Here is a 23906-nt window from a genome sequence, read left to right on the forward strand (position 1 = left end):
GGGCAGATTGACGTTCTGTAACTTCTGATGTGATACCCTAAAAACTACATATGGTCATTTTTATGTAGCATCACATTCTAGCCAGGAATGTAAAATCTAATTATGAGTGAATGAATGAATCTAATTATGAGAAAACATTAGAGAAACCCAAAATGAGGAGTACTTTATTTTCAAAGGTGACTGTATATTTCAAAAGTTCCAATGCAATAAAATGTAAGGAATAGCTAAGAACATGCTCTAGGTTAAAGAGAGATTATAGCTAATGTAGTATATAATCTAAGATTGGATTCTCACTGGAAGAAAACAATATATTAAGTAGGACACTATTAGGGTAAAAAGTTGAAATATGGGTAACAGATTTGATAAAACTACTACATTAAAGATAATTTGTTCAGGTTGATAACTGTCTTTTTACTCTCTTATGTAAGAGAATAATTGTATTCTTAGGAGATTCCCTGTATCTAGAAGATATATTGACAAGTTATTCTTAAGTGGTTCAGATATGATATTATACATGGATTGACAGATTACGTAGATAATTTATTAATTTTCTATTGCTACATAAATGGATTGATAGATTAGGTAGATAATTTATTAATTTTCTATTGCTACATAAATTATCACAAACTTTGTAAGTTAAAACAACAGCCATAGATTCTGAACACATTCTGTAGGTCAGAAATCCATGCAGGCTGAACTAAGTCTTCTGCTTTTTCTTGCTATGCCAAAATCAAGAAGCCAATAAAGCTACCTTCCTTTCTGGAGTCTCTGAGAAATAATTTGCTTCCAACCTCATTTAGGCTGTTAACGAAATTCAGTGTCTTATGGTTTTAGAACTGAGGCCATATTTCTTGCTGGCTGTCTACTAGGAAACATTCCCTCAGCTCTTTAAAGCTACTCACATTCCTTCATAGATGATCCATATTCAAACTCACAATGATACATGGGATCCTCACACTTTTAAACTCTCTGATCCTTGCTTCTACCATATGTTTCTGACTTCTGACTTTTAGGGTACTATCTTGCAGGTGCAGGAAATAATAACAATAATACACATTTACTGTCTGCATTGAGGAAAACTGGCCATAAACTATGCTATATCTATGACCCAAAAGGATAATACCTGCGTCTTAAAAGTCAACTGACTTGGGACTTTAACTACAACTGAAATCTCTTCACAGCAGTACCAGTATTAATGTTTAATTGAATGGACAAAAGTCAGGTATTTGGGGGCTAGGGGAAGGGCATCTTTAGAATTCTGCCTACCTTAGAAAAAGATAGATAATAGATTAAATGGATGGGTGGATGGATGGACAGAAGATAGATAGATAGATACAAGATCATACATAGACTAGGACTGCCCAATGCTGCTAATTTTATCAGTTTTTTAAAAAGATATTTTGAGTGCCCTAGGCTTTAAGAGACATGAGACAAAAATGCATAATATTTCAAATGGATGAAGGTGGACAACTCAATGGATATTCCTGTTTGAACCAACTTTAGCTTGTAAAAATACTGTCTAAGAAGTCTGAAACATGACGTACTCCACCAGGGTCTGTGGGGTAACAACAGGCAAAGAGAAAGGTCATGGGTTTGTGAGAAATCAGTCAGAAATGGTGCCACCTGTGTCTGGCATTATGTAATACAAAAGATTCCAATTTGCATGGGAGGTTGGGATCTCTAAAAAACCCATTAAACCTTCCAATGAGAAAGAGTTAGTGTCTGGAAATCTTCCCAGTCAGATGGCATGACAGACAAGAAATAATAGGAAAAAGCTTCAGCTATAATAAGTAAATTTTTGAAGTCCTGGTTTCCTTTCATCTATCCTCCCTTTCTGATCCTGAAGGAATTAGAAGTCATATAGTGAATAAGGAGGAAACAAAAGCATTATAAGTTCTGTAGGCTAGAAAGGCATATATAACTTTAATGCTTGAGGAGATATTCTGAATCTTTAAAGTCAGAGATATCGCATAGTTTGTGGCCAGTTTTCCTCAACGCAGACAGTAAATGTGTACTACTGTTATTATTTCCTGCACCTGCCAGATAGTCATCTAAACTTGAAAGGGAGAAGCAAAAGTCAACATATCCACACTGCTCTCATTCTTTTGATCTGTTCTAATCTTGGTAAGCTATGTGTTTTGGGGGACATTATGGGTAACTATCAGATTAATTTGGATCTTGAAGGGTGATTTAAGCAAAATATTTAGAGTAGAAAATAATTATTGTTTAATAACAGAATAGCAATTATTGAGGGCTTGGACATGACTCAATCATATCATTTATGTTTTTTCTTTGCCACTTCTAATCCAAATAACTTTGTAAATTTGGAAGAAAATAAATGCTACAAGACTAGATAGATAGATAGATAGATAGATAGATAGATAGATAGATAGATAGATAATAGATAGATAGATAGATAGATAGATAGATAGATAGATAGATAGATAAAATACAAACGCACTCAGGCTACAGAAATTACTAGACCAAATCACAATAATGTTGCTTTGGGCCATCTGCCAGATCAACCAAACCATGTTGTTATGGGGAGTAAACTCTGACATACTAATTGTTCTTGGTTGCTTTAGCATAGTTTTGATAAGCAAGTAAGTTATAAGCCATATAAATCATAATGCAAAATTCCTGACAACATATCCAGAGGTGATAATTTGAAGGAAAATAGATCTTTTGATCAAAAGGTCTATTAGACCTTATAAAGTAATTATTAGCTATCCTTTGGAATCCATTTATATTTGGACACATTGTTTATCATTGCATTTTGAAGAAAATGATTAGTCTGAAATGGTTTTCATGCAAGCTCATGACTCAATTGCAGTTTTATCTTAATTTCCCATTATAAAGAATGTGTTAATTTTAATTCCTAGAGATCTTACTTGTAGTATGAATAGAAGAGTAAGAACCTCATTTACAGATATTACTCTTTAGTATAGTGGGATCAGCAGGTATCTGTGGGAGAAAATCCATAGAAAACATCTGAAATGGCATTGAAGTTTCTCAGTATCCTCAAATTGAATTTTGAAAAGTATGTTTCCCTTTACCATAAAATATTTAAAGTCAATTTATTGGTTTATGTCTATTAATTATGCATAAATGTATAATTAATTGTAAATATGGTAGCAAATATGAGAATGCCTTCATTTTGTCTTACAGACTCAGAAATACTTTATACTAAAGATTTAAAATCAGATCTGAAACTATAAAACCACTAAAGGAAAACATAAGGGAAACACTTCAGGACATGGGTCTGGGCAAAGGCTTTATGGATATGACTTCAAAACCTCAGGAAAGAAAAGCAAAAATAGACACATGGGATTATATTAAACTAAAAAGCTTCTGCTAGCAAAACAAACAATAAACAGAGTGAAGAGACAGCCTGCAGAAAAGGAGAATATGTTTGCAAACCATTCATTTGACAAAGTTCATATCCAAAATATAGAAAGAACTAAAACAACTAAAAAGTAAAAAAAGCAAATAATGTGATTAAAAAATGGGCAAATGATCTAAATAGATATTTCTTGAAAGAAAGCATACGAATGGTCAAGATGTATATGAAAGATGCTCAGCATCACTAATCATCAAGGAAATGCAAATCAAGCCACAATGAGACATTATCTCACTCCAGTTAAAATGGTTATTATAAAAAAAAAGAAAAATGACAAATGCTGGCAAGAATGAGGGGAAAAGGAAATTCTTAAATACTTTGGGTGGGAAGGTAAACTAGTACAACTATTGTGAAACACAGTATGGAGTTTCCTCCAAAAACAAAAAATAGAGCTACTGTATGACCTAGTACCCCACTACTGGGTATTTATCAAAAGGAAAGGAAATGAGTATGTCAAAGAGATATCTACGCCCATGTTTATTACAGCATTCTTCACACTAGTGAACAAATGTGCATCAGTGGATGAATGGATAAAGAAAAACTTGTATATACACACAGTGGAATACTATTCAGTCTTAAAAAATGAAATTCTATCATTCATGGAAACATTGATTATCCTAGAAAAACATTATGTTAAGTGAAATAAATCACACATAGAAAGATTAATACTGCATGTTCTCATTCACATGTGGGAGCTAAGAAAATAGAGCTCATAGAAATAGAGTAGAAGTTACTAGAAATTGGGAAGGGAAGGAAGATAGGAAGAGGTTGGTTAATGGATACAAAATTGCAGCTAGATAATAAGAATAAATTCTAGTTTTCTATATTACTGTAGGGTGACTGTAGTTACAATTAGTTCCTTATATATTTTCAAATAGCCAAAGAAAAGATTTTGAATGACCCCAACACTAAGAAATAATAAACTTTTGTGGTGAGAGATATGTTAGTTACCTTAACTTGATCATTACATATTTTATACATGTATTGAAATATTCCTCTGTACCTCATAAATATGTACAATAATTATACACGAATTAAAACATTGTTCAAAGATATTATAAGAATCACTGGCTCTTTAAATTTATATTCAGGCATCAGCCCATTTTATGCAAAATGTAAACTCGCCTACAGTAAAAAAATGCAATTTGGTTTTATAAAATATTTAAAGTCAACTTATTGGAATTATGTCTCTTCATGGCCAAACAAAATCGAAAGCATCCTGGACTTAAAAGGTATATTTTAAATCACTTTGCCCTAATCATTCTGATGAAATTGAAGCCACTGCAATTTAATTTATATTACTATTCAAAAATAATTTCACTAGAAAAATTCACCATATCAAGATTAGTAATATCATTTTGAATTGAAATATTCAAGACTGGCACAAGTAGAAAAGAGGTCAAATTAAGTCATGCAGCCTAGAGGAAAGAACTTAATGTCAGTAGCCAGGTTACTTGGAATTTCAGCCTCTGCTAAGCTAGGGAGTTGTAATTTATGTGCCTCATTTTCCTCATCTCCAAGACAGGAAAACCAGTTCTCCCGATCTTCCTCACAGGATGGTTTGAAATATCCCTTTAGATCACAGAATAGTGTGAGTAAATGCTCACAATACAATCCTAAGTAAAAAGGGTGAAATATAACATGATATACACAATATCATTCCAATACATAAAGAGAAATGGACACATGCACCTGTACAAACACATATGTATAGCTAAGAGACAAGACAGAAATATTACAATGATTATCTCTGGGTGATAGATTGTGACTTTTTTTCTCTTTATAGGGTTAAGAGAATCCAATATTTGGAAATAAGGCAATTGAGTAGGAGATCATAATCTTTCAATATCATACGCAGACATTGTTTAACAGATTCTGCCAAACATTTTTCACTTTATTTGTCATTTGAGTAGATCTCAGTTTAGCTGTAGTAAAAATGATAGCCCCCAAAATTGTGGTATTGCCTTCTGGAGCACAAATCAGGTTTTTATCAAACCTGCCAGTTTTATTCTAACATTCTTTCTATTTATTCCTATAAATATCCAGTTCCTCAAATGTTCTTGGAATCAGCTTTATCATCTTACTGGTTCTCTCACTAATCAGTTAAATAAAATGTTGACACGTGTTCATTTTATAGTTGTATGAGTCATACTTTGAAAAGTATACTTTGGCAGAGCCTTTCAATATTTTCTAAATTCTCATTGTGCCTTCAATAAATCATATTTTTAAATTTTGGATCACTGCTGGCATTGTATTTTGAAAACTTAAAAGCATTATATTAAGTGAAACATATTAACATAATGCAGAGGAGGTAATAAGTGGTAATAAAAATGAATTAATGTCTCTCTGAATATACCATCACTGCCAAATACTAACTGTGACCTAGGGAAAAAATAATAACAAAAACTTCTTTACTGCTCTAGGATTCAGTTTTCTCTTCTCTAAATTAATAACAATTATATTATTATCACAAATTTCTATATTTAGCAAAATATTAACCAGCCCAGTGATAGCTCCCTAAATCTTGTTTCTTTCAGGTGGTTACTTTTTCAGGTCCTCATAGTACTCAATTTGCAAGCCATTTTAATACAGATATACCAGGTTCAGCTTATATTAAATATAATAAAACGTGGATACTTTCATTCCCTTTATTAGGCCTTGCCAAATTGATGGGCAAACCCCCCTGTCCTCTATATTTCAAAAGGAAATCTCTGAGAGAAATTTCAATGTGGTATTCATAAACCCTTCAACATATAATTTGGGTCAACTCCTAATTCACTAAAGGGGCGTCCACAAGGGAAGTAAAATAATTAGATAATCAAGGATACATTAAAACATGGTCCTGATGGACAGGTAACCAGAATTTGACAGCAGTTGTTACAACAGAACTGAGAGGAAAATAGATAAGTAAATTATTTAACAAACCAAAGCCTTCTAAATTAGTGGGCACCAAACACACTTAGTCACTGTAATCACACTGGACCCACACAGACTTACTAAATTAGCTCCTATGAGGATAGTGTCAAATAGAAGTAGTCTCTCTCTACTTCTATATCTCATCTGTATTTTTAATAGTTCTGCAATAAGCTTAATTATCAGCCTGGTACTTTAATTTAATTAATCAATCAGTGGAAGAGTGTAACACTGTATTATAGTCCCTAGATTAAAATGGCAGACTGTTTCACTCATTCATTCAACAGATATACTTACTTTGTATCAGGCTTTCTGTCATGATTATGTTATTCCACTAAACTTTGAAGATTTTCTGTCATAATCTTGGAAGACTCGAACCATTCTAAACAGACAGTTTGATTTATTCTAAAACAAATGGTGCTCAGTATACCAATTAAGACAAGACAAATGTCTGTTGTCTTCCAAACATAGTTAGTATTTAACAACAATGTAACATTCCTGAATAACTGTCAATAATCTTATCAAGGTACCTTGAGAAAATCAGGCTGTTATTCTTAAGATAATTCAACTACTGATATTCATTATTATCACTACATTAAGACAGACTGCCTTCTAGGTAGAAGTAGTTACCTTCTTAGATTGGTATCTTTCTTCAGACCTAGTTCATTTTTACACTTTCTCTGCCAAACGAAAGAAAATTATCTTTTAAGTGAACAGAACATGACAAGCTTTTTTAAAACTTGTTTTTATCTATGGCTCAATTAAAATGATCTTCTGGATTAAAAGGCAAATCCCAGTAAACCATCCTGAGTTTCCTTTTCCCCTAATCAAACTAGAGTATAAAACTTTTGAGAGCAACCTATTTTTGTTTCTCCTTATTCACACCTCACTGTTGCCAAGACTGTAGTATACTCATAACCTCTTGTTGACTTGGCATAATGCAATGTCCCATTTTGCATGTCTTAGCTATGTTGTCAGACATCTTAGTTTTTCTAAAATAACTAACTTATTAAGCAAAAGAAAGATTTGGATTAGTTTGCTCTAATAGCTTCTCTAAAAAAATTGATTGAAACCATGTTTAGGGAAAGAGAGTGAGAGACAGACAGTGATAGTAAGAGAAGAGAAGAGAGAGTCATTGTAGATGAAAATCAATTACATTTATTTCCACTGCACAAAACTTGCTCACTTTAGTCTTCTCAAAATGTTTTTCAAAATTCCTTGATTTTGTGCTTACACCGTCCTGTGCAGGCTTACATTTTTACTTAGAAAAAAATTCCTGAGTAAGAGCTATATTTCAGCAAAACATCTTCGCCAAATGGCAAAAAAAATGGAGAGAAATTAAAATTCTGTCACTGGGTCAATAATGAAGTTTGAACAGGTTGATGAAACAACATAAAATGCCAATGTAATTTTGTGGGCAAGAATAAATGAATATTGAGGGTCTTTGGCAAAATTGAATGAATCATCAATTTAGTTAAATGTTTCACAACTCTTTCTAGTTTTATTTAATACATTTGCAGGAAGTAGCGATTATAGAGAGAGCAAAAAGAGCAGAAAAGAGACCTGTTCTCTCATTTTTTCTTGGTCAGCTTAATCTTCTAATATCACAGGATTATAAAGTAGGAGAGCACAAAGACTGGAAAGCCATCAAAAGCTGCACACTAGGTATTACTGAATCCACAGAAATGTAGTGCAGTGAGTATTCTTGTAACAAAGACACTAGTAACAGAATTTTTAAATTGCTCATTTAATCTAAATATACATTTCAAAAATAAGTACTTTCTTTGGTACACATAACTAAGGAACAAATGAATTTTATATTTGTTTTGCTTTAGAGTTTATAAAGTATTTTTAGCTGTAGTATTTCATTTGGGCCTCATAACAAATTTGTGTTTCAAGACAAGGCTTACCATCTTCATCTGACAAATAGAGAAATGGATGTTCATAGTAATTTAATAGTCAAAGTAGGACTGTAACTTATATCTTCCAACACCCAGTCTCATGAAATTTCTGAGAGTTTTCATCTATTTACTATTTTTTAATCTAAAAAAGAGTTTTTAAATCTATGCACTTCATCACACATGATGAGCATGTCTATCAGTTTGAAAACACTTTCAGCACAAAATAATAAATTTGGGTGGAAGAACAAGTAAATACATCTCGAAGAATTTAACTTTTGTGTTCTTACATAAAGTTTTTATTGAAACATTACATATACATTAATATGCAGAAAAGTACTCAATTTTTACATCTACAGCTCATGTATTTCATAAAGTGAATACAACACCCAGATTCAGACTCAGACCATTACCAGCAGATCAGCAACCTTCCCCTTACCATTTTCTAGTCACTGCATCCCCAAGGATAATCACTATCCTGACTTCTATTACCATAAACTAGACTTAGAACTTTATGTAAATGGAAGTATGAAAGTTATTTGTATATAGTTTCTAAATCTGTACTCTTCAATATACCTCAAAAGCATTATTTCTTCCAAAAGTAATCCTGTTTATTAACTATATTCTATATACCCAATATTGACTTTTATGTAAGATCTGTCTAGAATTTTCTAAATTCTAGAAAAAGTTTTTGTCTGCCAAGCTTAATTTATATTGTTCCATAAAGATGAGACATTGTCCTGCATGTTTCTCACCGCTTTACCATGTGTCTATAGAACCAGTACACCATCTGCTCAAACTAGGGCAGCCCGAAGTTTAGGAAGTTTAGACATTCAACTCTGCTTCCCGTATCAACCCTGTACCCATTCATCAGGCCCTTTTAATTATCTTCTTTAAGTATTACTTCTCATGTCAACCCTTTGCCCATTCATCAGGTCCTTTAATTATCTTCTTTAAGTATTTTCCCTTTGAGAAACCAGTATTTATTTAACAAGGAATTTTTATGCCTTAGTCATAAGATATTAATAATGTGGATATTGTCAACAATATACTAGGTAAAAAAGAAAAATGGACTAAAGAAGAAGAATTTCAGCTGCTACTGATTTGTACCTTAAGGATAGATTTTTTCAGATTTCTCATTCTACCCTGAAAGTTGTTATTAAGGGATCAGAAATGAGAATAACTTCCATTAGCCTTACATATTGGTTGATTTGTCACCTATTGAATAATGTTGCAAAAGCCTAGATCATAACCAAAAAACATTCAATCATCTTGCGGTGTTTTAACAACTATCATTATATTCAGTTGTTTTACTGGCCTCAAACATGCTAAGGTCTCAGGACACAGACCATCTGCAAGACTGGAACAGTGTCAAACAGGGAGTGTTATAATTTAAGTTAACATTAAGGTTTTTGTTTTAACAGTTATCTCCCTCCTAAGAGACAGCACGCATAATAAAAGAATATAGAGCTGTAAACCAGTAAACATAAGTTTGAATTCTGGGTCCAGTGATTTCTATGTGGAAGCATCATGATTTTACAAATCCCACTTTTTATAAATGTCAATTGTCAGTAATGGATACAAATCTTGTCTATTTTATTTGAGTTCATATCTTGTACTTCTTTTCTATGTTCACAGGTTTGGGCATATATATATATATATGTTTTATGAATATTTATTAATAATGAAATTACCATATCCTAGAGAGGGCAATTTGAAGAATAAATTCAAATTCAGGCAGTAACTATACAATATTTTTTTCACAGTAGTTACACAACATTTTCTGAAAACATTTAACAACAATTGAATTAGACACGAGTGATACTAAAAGTCTCAGTATTGCATTGGGAAAAAGAGAAGTAGTTGGCCATGTAGGTCTTTGCAATGTCTCAGTGAAATAACTCAGATGAGGTAAATGAAATAACAAAAAAAAAATGGTTTTTATTTCTATTCCACCAGTCTATCTTTTACTGAATAAAACAGGAAGCATATGTGAGTAAATAAAATTCAACACCTAGACTAAAACAATAATTTCTGGCAAAAATTCCTCACATTGTACCAAAATTCTAACAGAATACATTTCTTCCAAGCTTATATCACTTGCATCTGCAAATGCAAATGAACATCAATGAAGTTGAAGTTATTTTACACCAACATTTAAATGACCATAGATGTTTGACTAAGAATTTAACTATTATCTTCAAAAATATTTTCAAGAATTGCCATGCAAAGGCAAAATAAAATTCAAACACCATGTGCAATAGGTCAGTATATCTGAAGTTTATATACACAGCTTTAAAGCCTGAAATCAGATTTATACTGAAATTCTTATTTAAAAAAAGTTGGGTATGTGTTCATGTTTGGAGGTCTGATGACATGCAGAAAACTGTAAAGGAAATTACATCTAGGAAAAAAAGTGTAAATCTAGAATACAGCACAGTGTCATCTGTAAAAAGCTTCATAACGGGACAGATGATTAAGCAGCATTTTATTTCAAGAAGAACACATCAGGTAAAGTAAAACCCCTAAACTAACCATGCCCAAGAAGAGCTGTCCAAGTCCATGGTGCTGAGTGTTTCTATATCTCAAACTGCAATTTAAACTTTCCTAATGAAAATCTTTCTTGTGTAGACTCACATTTTCAGCATTCTTAAGGAATCATAAGCAGTATTTTAACTATTTTGATGACTTGGGATTATTTGGGGTACACTTCATGCAATATTCTTAGTAGCTCTTACTTCTGGATTACTAGGGTTTTGTATATTCTCTATTTTTTCTTACTTTTTGACCTTTTCTTTCTCTCAGATATACCTTCTTGCTGCTGTTTTGTATCTAAATATCACCATCTTCTAATCTTCTGCTTCTAGAGAATTAGCTATGGGTAGCAGAAAGGCTGCACATGAATTCAGACAAAACTTGGTTAAAATCTCTTCCCTGACAGATTTGGAGTCACTTTCATCATCCTGATAAGCCTGAATGTACTCATAATGTAAAAGTGGAGGTACAGCCTATCCCATAGGAAGGATTAAATTTGAGTATTAAGAAATGATACATGAAATGCAAAGCAAAGTCCCTCTCATAAAGGAGACTTTAATATGTTAATTTGATTATGCTTCCACCTCTAATCTGCAGTGATTTAAAGAGCCATGTAATGAGGTGTGTCAAACTGATATTGCAGTGAATATTTTCTAGGCTTCTTGGTGTCCAAGTGCATAAATCCCCTATTTGACCTTCATTCTCACCTTATGTATATGTCTCCTGATATGGAGTCTGAGCACACAAGAAACATAGTAGCGATGCAAGTTACACTGTCTGTTTGGGGGTATTAGGATATGCTCACTAATCCACTTATTAGCAAAAATGCTTAAGACTTTTTTATAATTAGCATGCCAATCTAAGAGGTCAGTGTCACCAAAAAACAGGGATATGGATAAATAATACACTATTTTTTTTTTTCCTGGCCAGTAGCAATTTCTTTGTTACTTTACTATGTTGTTAACACTACGATTTTTTTTAAAAAAAGGAAAGTAAAATTTCTAATCAGGTGTTTTCTTAACAGCTATCATAATAGCCTGGAGAAAATTTAGATTTAAATTCATAATTAAATTTTAGAGATATATATGTATGTGTATTTAATATTTTAGCATATTTTACTACAAAAATTTTTCTCATGTTAGAATTGGCAGTATTAGAATAATTATGAAATAACCTATCCTTGACTGTGACAATTCATTTCCCTAGTACTGGATTAATCCACATAAAGCCTGCAGCCCAGTTTTTATCTAACCATAGAAATCAACTGAAACTTTTACCGAAATTATGCATATCCCTATGCCTTACTTAGCAGATTCTGTTTCACTAGTAGATAAACTAGGATTCTCTTTAAAAAGACTTAAAGTACAGTGGTTCATAAAAAGAGAATTTATAATAATGCATTTGGTTAGTGAGAAGTGTATAATAGATAGCAGTTCTGCTTCACAGTTTTCTAGAGACTCAGGTTAGCAAATCAAGTCTTCTTTTCCAAGAGGGCTGTTCCCATTGTTACCATTCCCAGTTGTGGTGAAGAAGGAAGTCCATGACAAGAGTGATTGTCTAAAAAGACAAGAGTGATTGTCTAAAAGAGTAATCATGGATCTAGCGAGGAGTCTGCTTAGTACATTGCCAAACATTATGAAGAAAAGAATCAATGAGGGAGAGTCATTTTTTAATTTAATAAATAGGGCTGGATTCTTGAATATTTAAATCCATTCTTAGGCAAGTTTGAAAATTTTAGGAAGAAAGGGGGATAATGTGCTCAGGCACCAGAAAGATCCATTTTCAAAATATGGGTCTGGCCTTCAAATTCTATGTTAGTTTAAGCAAGGCCACATCTCTCTGTTTTATATTATATATTTTTCATGATGCAGGAGCAATGATTAATATAATTGACACACTGCAGATATATACAATATAGAAAGCAAGAGTCCTACAATCCTTGCGTAATATAACCACTGCTAATGGTTTCGGTAACCTTCCTTCATATTTTATACTACTTTCTAAATACATACCAACATATTATTAATGAGTTTTATTTTACAAAACTTTCACTTTCAGCAAGCACCAAACCATAGAACCAATTCTTACATGGTGAAAAGGGTCTAAATAAACATGTGGGTCAGGTGCAGTGGCTCACACCTGTAATCCCAGCATTTTAGGAGGCTGAAGCAGGAGGGTCGCTTGAGCTCATGAGTCTGAGACTAGCCTAGGCAACACAGGGAGATCCAATCTCTATGAAAAATTAAATAATTAGCCAGACATGGTGGTACACGCCTGTAGTTCCAGCTATTTGGGAGGCTGGGGCAGGAAGATTGCTTAACCCCAGGAGTCCTAGGCTGTTGTGAGCTATGATCACACCACTGCACTCCAGCCTAGATGAAAGAGAGAAAAAAAGTTCAAATATGTTTTGTTTATAAATATATCTGTAATAATATTTGAAATATTATTCCAAATTGAATAAATAAAATTATTTCAAATTCCAACTTATGCCAATTGGAAGAAATTTTGGAAAAATTTAAAGGATTTAAAAGAAATGAAGACTACACATACACTTTGAAATTGAAGTATTGTTAAGACATATTAAGCTAACAAAAAAGCAGATTACAAAGTGATATAAACAATATCATTGCTATTCTTAATGTAAGAACATTCACCATAAATAATCATATATTTAGTGGGAATATATGTATTTTTTACTTTGTCTTAGCACACCCATCACATTTTGGGCAACTAGAACTCAAAAATCCCCAAAGGTTGGCCGGGCATGGTGGCTCACGCCAGTAATCCCAGCACTTTGGGAGGCCGAGGCGGGCGGATCACGAGGTCAGGAGATCGAGACCACGGTGAAACCTCGTCTCTACTAAAAATACAAAAAATTAGCCGGGCGTGGTGGCGGGCGCCTGTAGTCCCAGCTACTCAGAGAGGCTGAGGCAGGAGAATGGCGGGAACCCGGGAGGCGGAGCTTGCAGTGAGCCGAGATCGCGCCACTGCACTCCAGCCTGGGTGACAGCAAGACTCCGTCTCAAAAAAAAAAAAAATCCCCAAAGGTTGTGTGTGTGTGTGTGTGTGTGTGTGTGTGTGTGTGTGTACGCGCTTTTTCCTTTTTTGGTAAAATATACATATTAAATGTATTTTTACAGTTTATTTGAACATGATTCTTCTTGTAATAAAGTAGTCATAAATATGGAAGTGATTTTCCTATATGCTACATTGTCCAGCCAATAAATATACTTACAAAATAACATGTGGAGAATAAATAGAAAAAAATTAAAGTTATTACCTGCTTTCCATTACTTTCAAAGATCATATTTTTCTGACTATATGCCTAACACAGAAAGACATTTTAACACAGTGACTCACACAGAGCGCTGACGCCCATTTATAAAGGCAATTGAATCCACTTCTTGAAAATTATTCAAATGATTCTGCTAGGTGTACATTTGTTGGTGAAAATAAATGGGAATTGGCAACCTCTCTAAAAATTCAATCATGATGACTATCGTACTTCTACACTTTCTTATTCTCCCCACACTCGCATGCACAAATTAAGTGATTCAATTCAATTTGACAATATCTGAATTTTTGTGTGCTGTTTGCAATGTACTCTCTAGTCACTGAAGAGATGTCAAAGATAAAGTGAGTTATATGTCAAGGAGTACCTGGATCATCTCAGTACTGGGATGAGAGAAAAATACAAGGCAGAGCAAGAATACCGCATTAAAGGAATTCTGCATAAGTTACCATCCTCAGGATGTAGAGCTCCCCTCTGTATCATGTCATTGTCAGGACCTTGGATTGTTCTATAAAGGAGATGGCATTTGTGTCTTAAGATTATCTGATAGGAGAATACAGGCCAGGCTAGAGAAAGAATGTTTAGAGACTGGTGTTAGGGCCTTGAAATATGATTACATACATTTTCTCATTTAATGCCTTTACTGTTTTTTAAGGTAAGGTATTAGTTTGCTACAGCTGCCATAAGAAAGTACCACAGACTGGGTGACTTAATAAAAATTTATTTTCTCACAGCTCTAGAGGCTAGAAGCCTGAGATTAAGGTGTCAGCAGGGTTGGTTTCTTCTAAAGCCTCTCTTTAGCTTGCATGTGACCATCTTCCTCCAGTGTCTTCATATGATCGTTAAGTGTTTCTGTATTCTAATCCCCTTTTCTTATGTGGACATCAGTCAGATTGGACTAGAACCCACCCATATTACCACATTTTGCCTTAATTACCTTATTAAAATTGTATCTCCAATATATTCTGATGTGCTAAGGGTTAAGACTTCAACATATAAATTTGAGGAGGACACAATTCATCCCATAATCAATAAGCACTACTGTTATCCCTAATTTATATGTATAGGGGATTTGAGAGGTTAAAAATTTGAAATAATAAATACTTTACTTATGAGCACAGACCCAGTAAGTAAAGGGTTAAATACAATATATAATGTACCTTAGTCTGTCTGGCTTCAGTCCTGAAACATAGTAGGGACTTGACAAGTAAGTACTGGATGAATGAATGAATAATGAAGATACATTTTATTTTCACATAGTTTCTGAGGTGAATTCATGATAGAGCCAGAATTTATAAGGCTGAATCTAGCATCATTCAATCAATTTGCAACTTTGCCTCTAACAGCTTAGATTCATCAGGCAAGGGAAAATCATGGAAAATTTCTGGAAAGACAACTGGCAATCAGGAAAGTGGTATTCTAGAAGATCAATATGAAAAAAGAGAAACATTAGGATGAAGCTGGGCATTCCAAGCGTGCTGCAGTGATGCAGGATTAAGGAAATGGCTGAATCATGATATGTGATGCTACCATAAAATTTTGATATATACGATAATGGCATCAATACCTGGCATTGACTGAGTTGCTACAATATGATGGGCAATGCTGTGTATTTTGCACATACTATCTCATGAAATCTTCAAAGCTTCATTTGGTATAGGTACTATAATTACCCTTTTTCTGAATTTTTGCAATGTATCAGGTACTGTGTTAAGTGATTTATTAAATTATTTCGTCTATGCAACAGTCTATAGTGAAAGGCACTATTGTTTTTCTATTTTGGTGTATGAGGAAATTGAGCCCTGAAGATTAAGTAACTGGTCTAAGGCCACCCAGTAAGTCAAGAACACAGCATTCAAAACAAGCCTCACTGAATCAAGAGTCTAGGTGATAACAAGCAATCCATGTCTATCCCATTATTGTATATTCATATATTGTTTTGACCCCTACAACTTTTTAAAAATTAGATGTTAAAATGAGACTCTGAAAATGTGTGGTCATTTAGCTAATATTCAAACGCAGTCTTGATTATGATAAAGATAATCATAAAAGAATATGAAACAAAATCTATTTGCCTTTAATGTACCTTATGGAATTCTCTAATCTTCTAGCATTAACAAAATATTGGGGCTTACAATTAAAATACTGAAAGTTCTTTGGGCTGTTTATTATATTGAAACATTTGGTATTTCTCATTGAATCATATAATATTTATAATCTGAGAGCTCCCAGATACTATTTACTGATGAGTTCACTAAAGTTAGAATTTCTAAAATGAGAGAATTAATCAGCAATTGCATGTTTGTTTTAATTGATATAAAATGTAAATGGAATTTACCATTTTAACCATTTTTAAGTGTACAGTTTAGTGACATTAAGTGCACACCTTGTTGTAGGTGTGTACTTGCAACATTGTTGCAAAACAGGATGATATATTATCTTGAAAGGAGGAAAAAATGAAATGCCATAGCAAATTAAAATATGTTTCATGGAAACATGGATTTAATCAAAAATAAATAAATAAAAATTAATAAATTATAATGTGTTTTCCAAGTTGCTTTCCCATTAATTACATTAAGAATTTTCCTCTGAGAGTCTGTGATGTCTGTATTAGCTTGATTCAGGTTGCATGGTGTCAATGAAAAAAGTCAAACTCTGTAAATATTTAAAGAGATTTATTCTAAGCCAAATGTGAGGAGCATGACCACAAGACAGCCCCAGGAGGTTCTGAGACCATGTGCCCAAGATGTTTGGTTTACAGCTTAACTTTATACATTTCAGGGGGATAGAAGTTACAGGCAGACATCAATCCATACATGAAAGGTGTACATTGGTTCAGACCAGAATCGCGGAACAACTCAAAGTAGGGGGGCTTCCAGGTCACAGGTGGATTCAAAGATTTTCTGACTGGCAAATGGTTGAAAGAGTTAAGTTATTATCAAAAGAGCTGGAATCAACAGAAAGGAGGATCTGGGTTAAGATAAGGGGTTGTAAAGATCAAGGTTTTTATTATGCAGATGAAGCCCAAATAGCAGGCTTTAGAGCTCTTACTAGAGCTGAAAAGGTGCCAGACTCAGTTAATTCTCTCCTGGATCAAGGAAAAGACCTGGAAAGGGAAGAGGATTCTCTGCTGAATGTTAATTTTCCTCACAAGAGTCAGTTTTGCAGGGCCGTTTCAAAATATATCAAACAAATATATTTTGGGGTAAAATAATTTGGTTTCTTTCAGGGCCTGTTTGTAATCTTTCATCTGATGCTATAGTAGAGTCAGGTTGGAATTTGGTATCTCATTGCTACAAAGAGTCTGTTTTGTCAGTCTTAAGATCTCTGTTTAATGTTAATGCTGGTCAATTTGTTCCTGAATTCTAAATGAAGGAGGGTACAATGAGGCATGTTGGACCTCCCTTTCCTGGCATAGCATAAATTAGTTTTTCATGTTAACTTTGGAATGCCCTTGGCCAAGATGAGGGTTCATTTAGTTGGTTAGGCAATTTAGAATTTTATTTTTGGTTTATAATGGGTTTGCACTGCCCCTCATCTATTGAACAACAGAATCGCTAGAAACTATTGTTAAAAGTCTCAGTATCAGTGCAAATGAGGAGACTCAGAGAGAAGGAAAGCTGAGAGATGAAAGGAGCACCTTCCATTAGGAAGGAAAGCAGAATCAGCAAAGTTGGGCTGAAGACAGATTCTCATCAGGAAAAGATAACCCTCCTCCTTAGGGACTGTAGTACAGAATCTCCACATGCTAGTAAACTCTGACATTCGTTTTCCTTTCTTTTGCTGGACTTGGGCTTGTTCAGAGCACCATGCTGTAGCAGACAGATTGACACTCCCCTCATTCTGGTGATAATTAACCTTGGCTCCCTCTATTAACAGCAACAAATACGGTTCAAAGACTGACCCAGAGCAATGAATCAGCAATTATTTACTTACTTCTTCCCAGCACAGTAGAAATGTTTTGCTGTTATTAGAGAACTCAAAATTCAAACTGTATAATACAAAATTGTTACATTTAGGCCATAACATTTTGGTTCTGTTAAATAATACAGAAGTGAGATTTTAAACAAGAAACTATAAAACTTCTGGACACTTTCAGTGATGGCTAATACATGCAAGTTGCCACTTAGGCCTCTCAACCAGGGCATACATCATGATGGATCTTCTCACTCTGTCTCTTAAACCTGAACTAGGCTTTTACACCCTAATAGCTATTTTTTTTGTATGAACTTCATTTGCCATTGCTGCTCTCGACCATGCAAATATAACCCAAATCCACACCAGGCATGATATAGTTAAAAGCAAAATTATATGTTCTAAAATATTTAGACAGTGGTCAAGTTACTATATAGTATAAAAAATAGAATAAGTCACTCTTTCATCAAACCAGCAGGCTTTTTCTTACCAAATCTAAGGAAATTTAAAGACATGTACTAATGCTTACACACTGAATCAAGTGAAAAGGAAAAGCTAACCCAAGAACTTGCCACAAAGATTTTGCAAAACATGAGTATCCCATTTATTCAGGGACATTTAATGATTAAAACTAATATCCTGAGTTAAAATTACCAGCGGACATATTTAATGGAGGAAAACAAAGGCTTCAAGAGAAATCAATTGTAAAATAATCAATACTAAAATATGTACTCTGAGCAAGTCTTCATGCAAAGAGTAAGACTTGGTAATAAGGGCCCAAAGCAAATATGGACATATCAGCAGACATTAACCTGCTAGGAGACCAAGAAAGGGACCTCAAGCAAACGAGCATTGAAATAATATTTTAAGCTAAACTACTTGAGGAAAATAAAGCCTAGTGAAGACAAAAACCAGGACTGATTTCAGAACAATTTTATAACTTTTATACTTCATTGTATATGAAGACTGCAGAATGTGCATAGCTCTTCAGAGATTAATTTTAGTAATTTTATAATGTTTTGCTTCATAATATCACACATTTTAGCAGTCTTCTAAGATTTCATATATTGATTCCAGGACTGGATGGACTGTATCTGATAATCAAAATCAACATTATGGATCCATTACCTTTATATCGTACTGTGCAAATATAATTTTTAAAGTCTCATGAAAAATTTTAGCATTTTTTATTGCTATATATTATCTGGGTATCAGTAAGGTGTAAATTGGTGTAGTAGTTAGCAGGAGCCAAAAATGGCTCAAAGGGATGAATAATCTACTGGAATGAGAAATTTGAAAGAGTGTACAAACCAAGATAATTCTATAAACACTGAAAAGGAAGTCTGTGGGTTTCTTCCTAGTCACTGTTAATTCAGGTGACCTGGGTTGACAGTTAAGTGCACAAACCTGAGTCAGATGAACTGGGTTTGAATACAGCTAAGCAATCTTACAAAAGTATTTAAAATTTCTCATCAGGAGTTTTTCATTTTTAGAGGATAAAAATAATACATCTACCTTGTTTGGTTGTTTTGAGGGCTAAATGAAGTGAAGTGTTAAAAGCACTTGGCACAGGGCCAGGTGCAGTGGCTCATGCCTGTAATCCCAGCACTTTATGAGGCCAAAGCAGGGGGCTGATTTGACATCAGGAGTTTGAGACCAGCCTGTCCAACATGGTGAAATCCCATCTCTACTAAAAATACAATAATTAGCCAAGCATGGTAGCTCATGCCTGTAATCCCAGCTACTGGGGAGACTGAGGCAGGAGGATTACTTGAACTCATGAGGTGGAGGTTGCAGTGAGCTGAGATCCCACCACTGCACTCTGGCCTGGGCAACAGAGTGAGACTGCATCTCGAAAAACAAACAAACGAACAACAACCAAAAAAAAGCACTTGGCATATAGTGAAGTGTTCAGAAATGCTAGCTACTGTTAGCTACTAACACTACCTGTGAGACCACTCCTCTTTCCCTCTTAATCCAGTCAAGCTCACTTTTTATCAGCTTGGCTCTAGCAGTATTAACTCTGGTTTTAATACCTTTGTATATAAATGAGCACACAAATATGATAGAGAGAGAGTTGGAAGCAGGCAGCCTCAGATTTAAAGAAGAATTACAAAACTATAATGCAATTATTGAAGCTAAAAAATTAGCTTTGTTACAATACTATTAACCAAAGTGCAAAATGTATTCAGATTTCACCATTTTGTTCTGCTAAAATCCTTCGTATTTTCTAGGATTCAATCCAGAATTCTGCATTGCACTTAGTCTTCATGTCTCCTTAATCTCCAGTCTCAGTATTGACTTAGCCCTTTTTTATCTTCCATATCTTACCATTCATTACTTTGTAGAATGTTCCTCAGTTTGGGTTTGTATATCTGATTTGTTTTTTCATTTCTTATTAATAATTGCATTATTGGGAAGGATAGCACAGAAGTGATGTTCTCTTCTCAGGGTATTGTATCAAGAGGCCTATAATATTGATATGTATTATTGGGGATGTGCACCTTGATTATTTTGCTAAGGTGGCATCTGCCAGGATTTTCCCCTGGGGACTTACTCTTTCCCCTTGGCATTACTAGATATTTCAGGGAAGAAAATATGAGACAGTGCACGTCTTGTTTTTCGTTAAGTTTCACTCATTCTTTTAGCATTTCTGCATCGATCTTGCCTATGGCAATTATTACTGAGGGGTTCTAACAAGGATTTCATATTTTCCTCATTTTTATATATTTATTAATTGAAATTTGTCTGTAGAATATTTTTATTTCTCTGCCATTCAGCTATTTATTTATATTAATATGAACTCATATATTTATTTTATTCTCTGATTTATAATCCATTACTATACTTATTTTGTTGCTCAACTTATTCCATTATTGTCCATTGAGAGCTCTTTCAGATTAGTTCTTGTGCCCTTCAAATATGTCTCTGTCTTTTTTAGCACTTTCTTGAATTCTGGAAACAAAAGATGCTCCAGTATCACCTTGTATTTTCCCTGCCCCAGCCCTGGAATCAAGCAGTTCTCCAAAGATTCTTTTATTATTATTATTATTATTATTGTTGAAGTTCTGGTGCCTGTATTGATATCTGGCTCTTTATTCTACAAACCAAGATCAGAGATCTAGGTGTGCTCATTGCTACTGATGTGCCATTGCTTTAAGCATTTATCAGTAGACAGAGCCAGGAAATGTAAGTATGTATCCCAACTTGTACATAAATGCATATCCACATGTATCTCTAAATATGCTAATATTTATCTATTCATAAAATTATATAATTTTTAAGTGAGTCTATATTGATACCTCTAACTCAGTCTTGTATAAGTTCATTCCAGCCTTTCCTATTGTCTTATTTGCAACTTCTTTCTCCAGTTATAACTTCCCTCTCATTATTTATATTTACTTATTGTCAATTCTAGCACACAAAGAAGTTCACAATTTCTAGCCCATAGTCCTAAGAAAAATAAATTTACAAACTAAAGTCCATTGTTGGTATACATTTCTCTCTTTGGTCTTACAATACCCAGTCACAACACAGCCTTCCAAAGTTACTTAGCTCAGTCCCTTTCCTCTCCATCTGCTTAGGTGAGACTATGCAATTAATTTACAATACAATTAGATATATTTGTCACCATCTGCATATTCCCCCTCCCCAACCTTTTTCACACATCCTGGTTTGATTTTATTTTTTCAATTGGTAAAAATCACTTTTTGTAGTGGGCAGTTTTAGGAGAGTTTTAACAGATATTATCCACCTCTCAGTCTCATTACCCCTGAAATTTTCTCATGTTACACCATTATAGCAACTACTTTCCCGATTTCCAATCTCTGGCGACCACTGATCAATTTTCCTCTCTATAGTTTTGCCTTTTCTGTGTTTCTTTTAATAAAACCAGGCAGTATATTGTCTTTTCAAGATGGCGTCTTTTTCTTGGCAAAATGAATCTAAGATTTATTCATGTTCATATGTGAATCAATAGGTCTTTTATTTTTCTTTCTAAGTAGTATTTCATTGTATGGTGTGTTTATCTTGAAAAAAATAAAAATAAAAATCAGCACATAAGGTCCAGGAGCTGAACTGATGTTCATAGTCAGGCCACAATGTTATTACAAACTGATCTGTGTTTATAGCTAAGCCACATTGTTCCCCTGTTGGACATAAACAATCTCACAGAATATACACTTCAGACAAAGCCATTCTGCAAGCCTCAAAATACAAAACATCCCAGCCTCTCCTTAAATAAGTAATTCCAATTGTTTACCAGCTTTAGTTTTAACCATACTCGTGGCTGCCTTCCGAATAGTTAAGATGTATTGAGATAATCATAGACTTGCTCCCAATGTCTTACTACACCTTCAACAGAATGAACTTCTGCTTCCTTAGACGCTCTCCGAAATTATCCAACCAAAGGACAAATTACATAATTAGTTCTTTTTAACACTATCTTACAGAGTTACCTCACAGTTTCCTTTGGTGAGCACTCTTTTTTACTTCAATGACTAAAAACCCAACTTGTTCATCTACAAGTATGTTCTAGTGGCCCTGGGCTGTAGAACATTGACAGTCTATCACTGATTGAAGGTCATCTAGATTGTTTCCAATTTTCATTGGTTATGAATCAAGTTTCTATAAGCATTGGCATAGAAGCTTTTACATGTTTTCACTTCTCTTGGGTAGAACCCTCAGAATTGTATTGCTGGCTCATATGGGACCACGGAGACTTTGAACAGCTAAAGTAATAGTGAGCAGAAAGGAAAAAGTTGTAGGCATCAGACTACTTGATTTCAAATTACACTACCAAGCTATAGTAGCAAAAATAGCATGGTACTGACATAAAAACAGACTCATAGACCAATAGAACAAAATAGAGAACCAAGAAATAAATCCAAGCATGTACAGCCAACTGATTTTTGATGAAGATGCCAGCAATATACACTGGGGAAAGGACAGTCTCTTTAATAAATGGTGCTGTGAAAACTGGAAAGCAGTTTTTGGTTTTTGGTTACATGAATGAATTATATAGTGTTGAATTCTGAGATTTGAGTGCACCCATCACCCAAGCAGTGTACATTGTACTCAGTATGTAGTTTCTAAATGAGTGAATGATGAGGTGATAAAAAATATTCATTAGAATGCTGCCTTGTGTTCCTAATATTATGAATAGAACCCTAATTCATAGATATTAGAACATTAATGTGTTAGTGTTTACTAAGAATTAGTGAGCACCTACATCCAAAAATTTCTATTGCTAATTTATACTTGTTAAAGTAATAAATTTATCTTTAAAGTAATTAAATAAATAACAAGGATCAAGACCAGTTTAAATATTGCCAGAATAGGCATATAACAACGTCTTGGTATCTCACTTAAGTCCTAACTTTAAACAATACATATATGAGTTTTGGGTGCACTTTACCTCTATGGAGCACTAAGGTCACTATTTCTCACATATGTTTTGCAGCTGTTCTAGTACAAGAAGCCTTAAAATTCTTGTGATTTGAGGCAGTTGGTTAACAGCTCAAGAACAACATAACAGGGCTGCAATTGAAATGTATTCTTTTGAATCAAGAAGTTGAATATTTGTCAGCACTAAAACAGATACTTCCTTTAAAAAACACAATTTAGAAAATATCTTAAAAGGCTATCAGGTTTTAATAAATTCATTTTTACACCATAAAGTTGATATGTGGTCAACATTTGTTCTAAGAAAAATAAGATTTGTAAAATGTGTGTCTGTGTGTGTGTGTGAGAGAGAGAGAGAGAGAAATGAAAGCCTCCAGCATATGGTAGTCATTGTGCTTGGCACTAGAAATATAACAGACAAACTACATCGTTCCTGTATTCATGGAGCTTAAGGTTTAGGGTAGAAAATTGTAAACATTCATTTGTCATATAGTCTATTACTGCCCATTATTTAATAGGCAATTATAGCAGCGTGGTAACTGCTATAACT

Source organism: Hylobates moloch, unplaced genomic scaffold (genome assembly GCF_009828535.3).
Source record: "Hylobates moloch isolate HMO894 unplaced genomic scaffold, HMol_V3 SCAFFOLD_3, whole genome shotgun sequence".
Lineage (NCBI taxonomy): Eukaryota > Metazoa > Chordata > Mammalia > Primates > Hylobatidae > Hylobates > Hylobates moloch.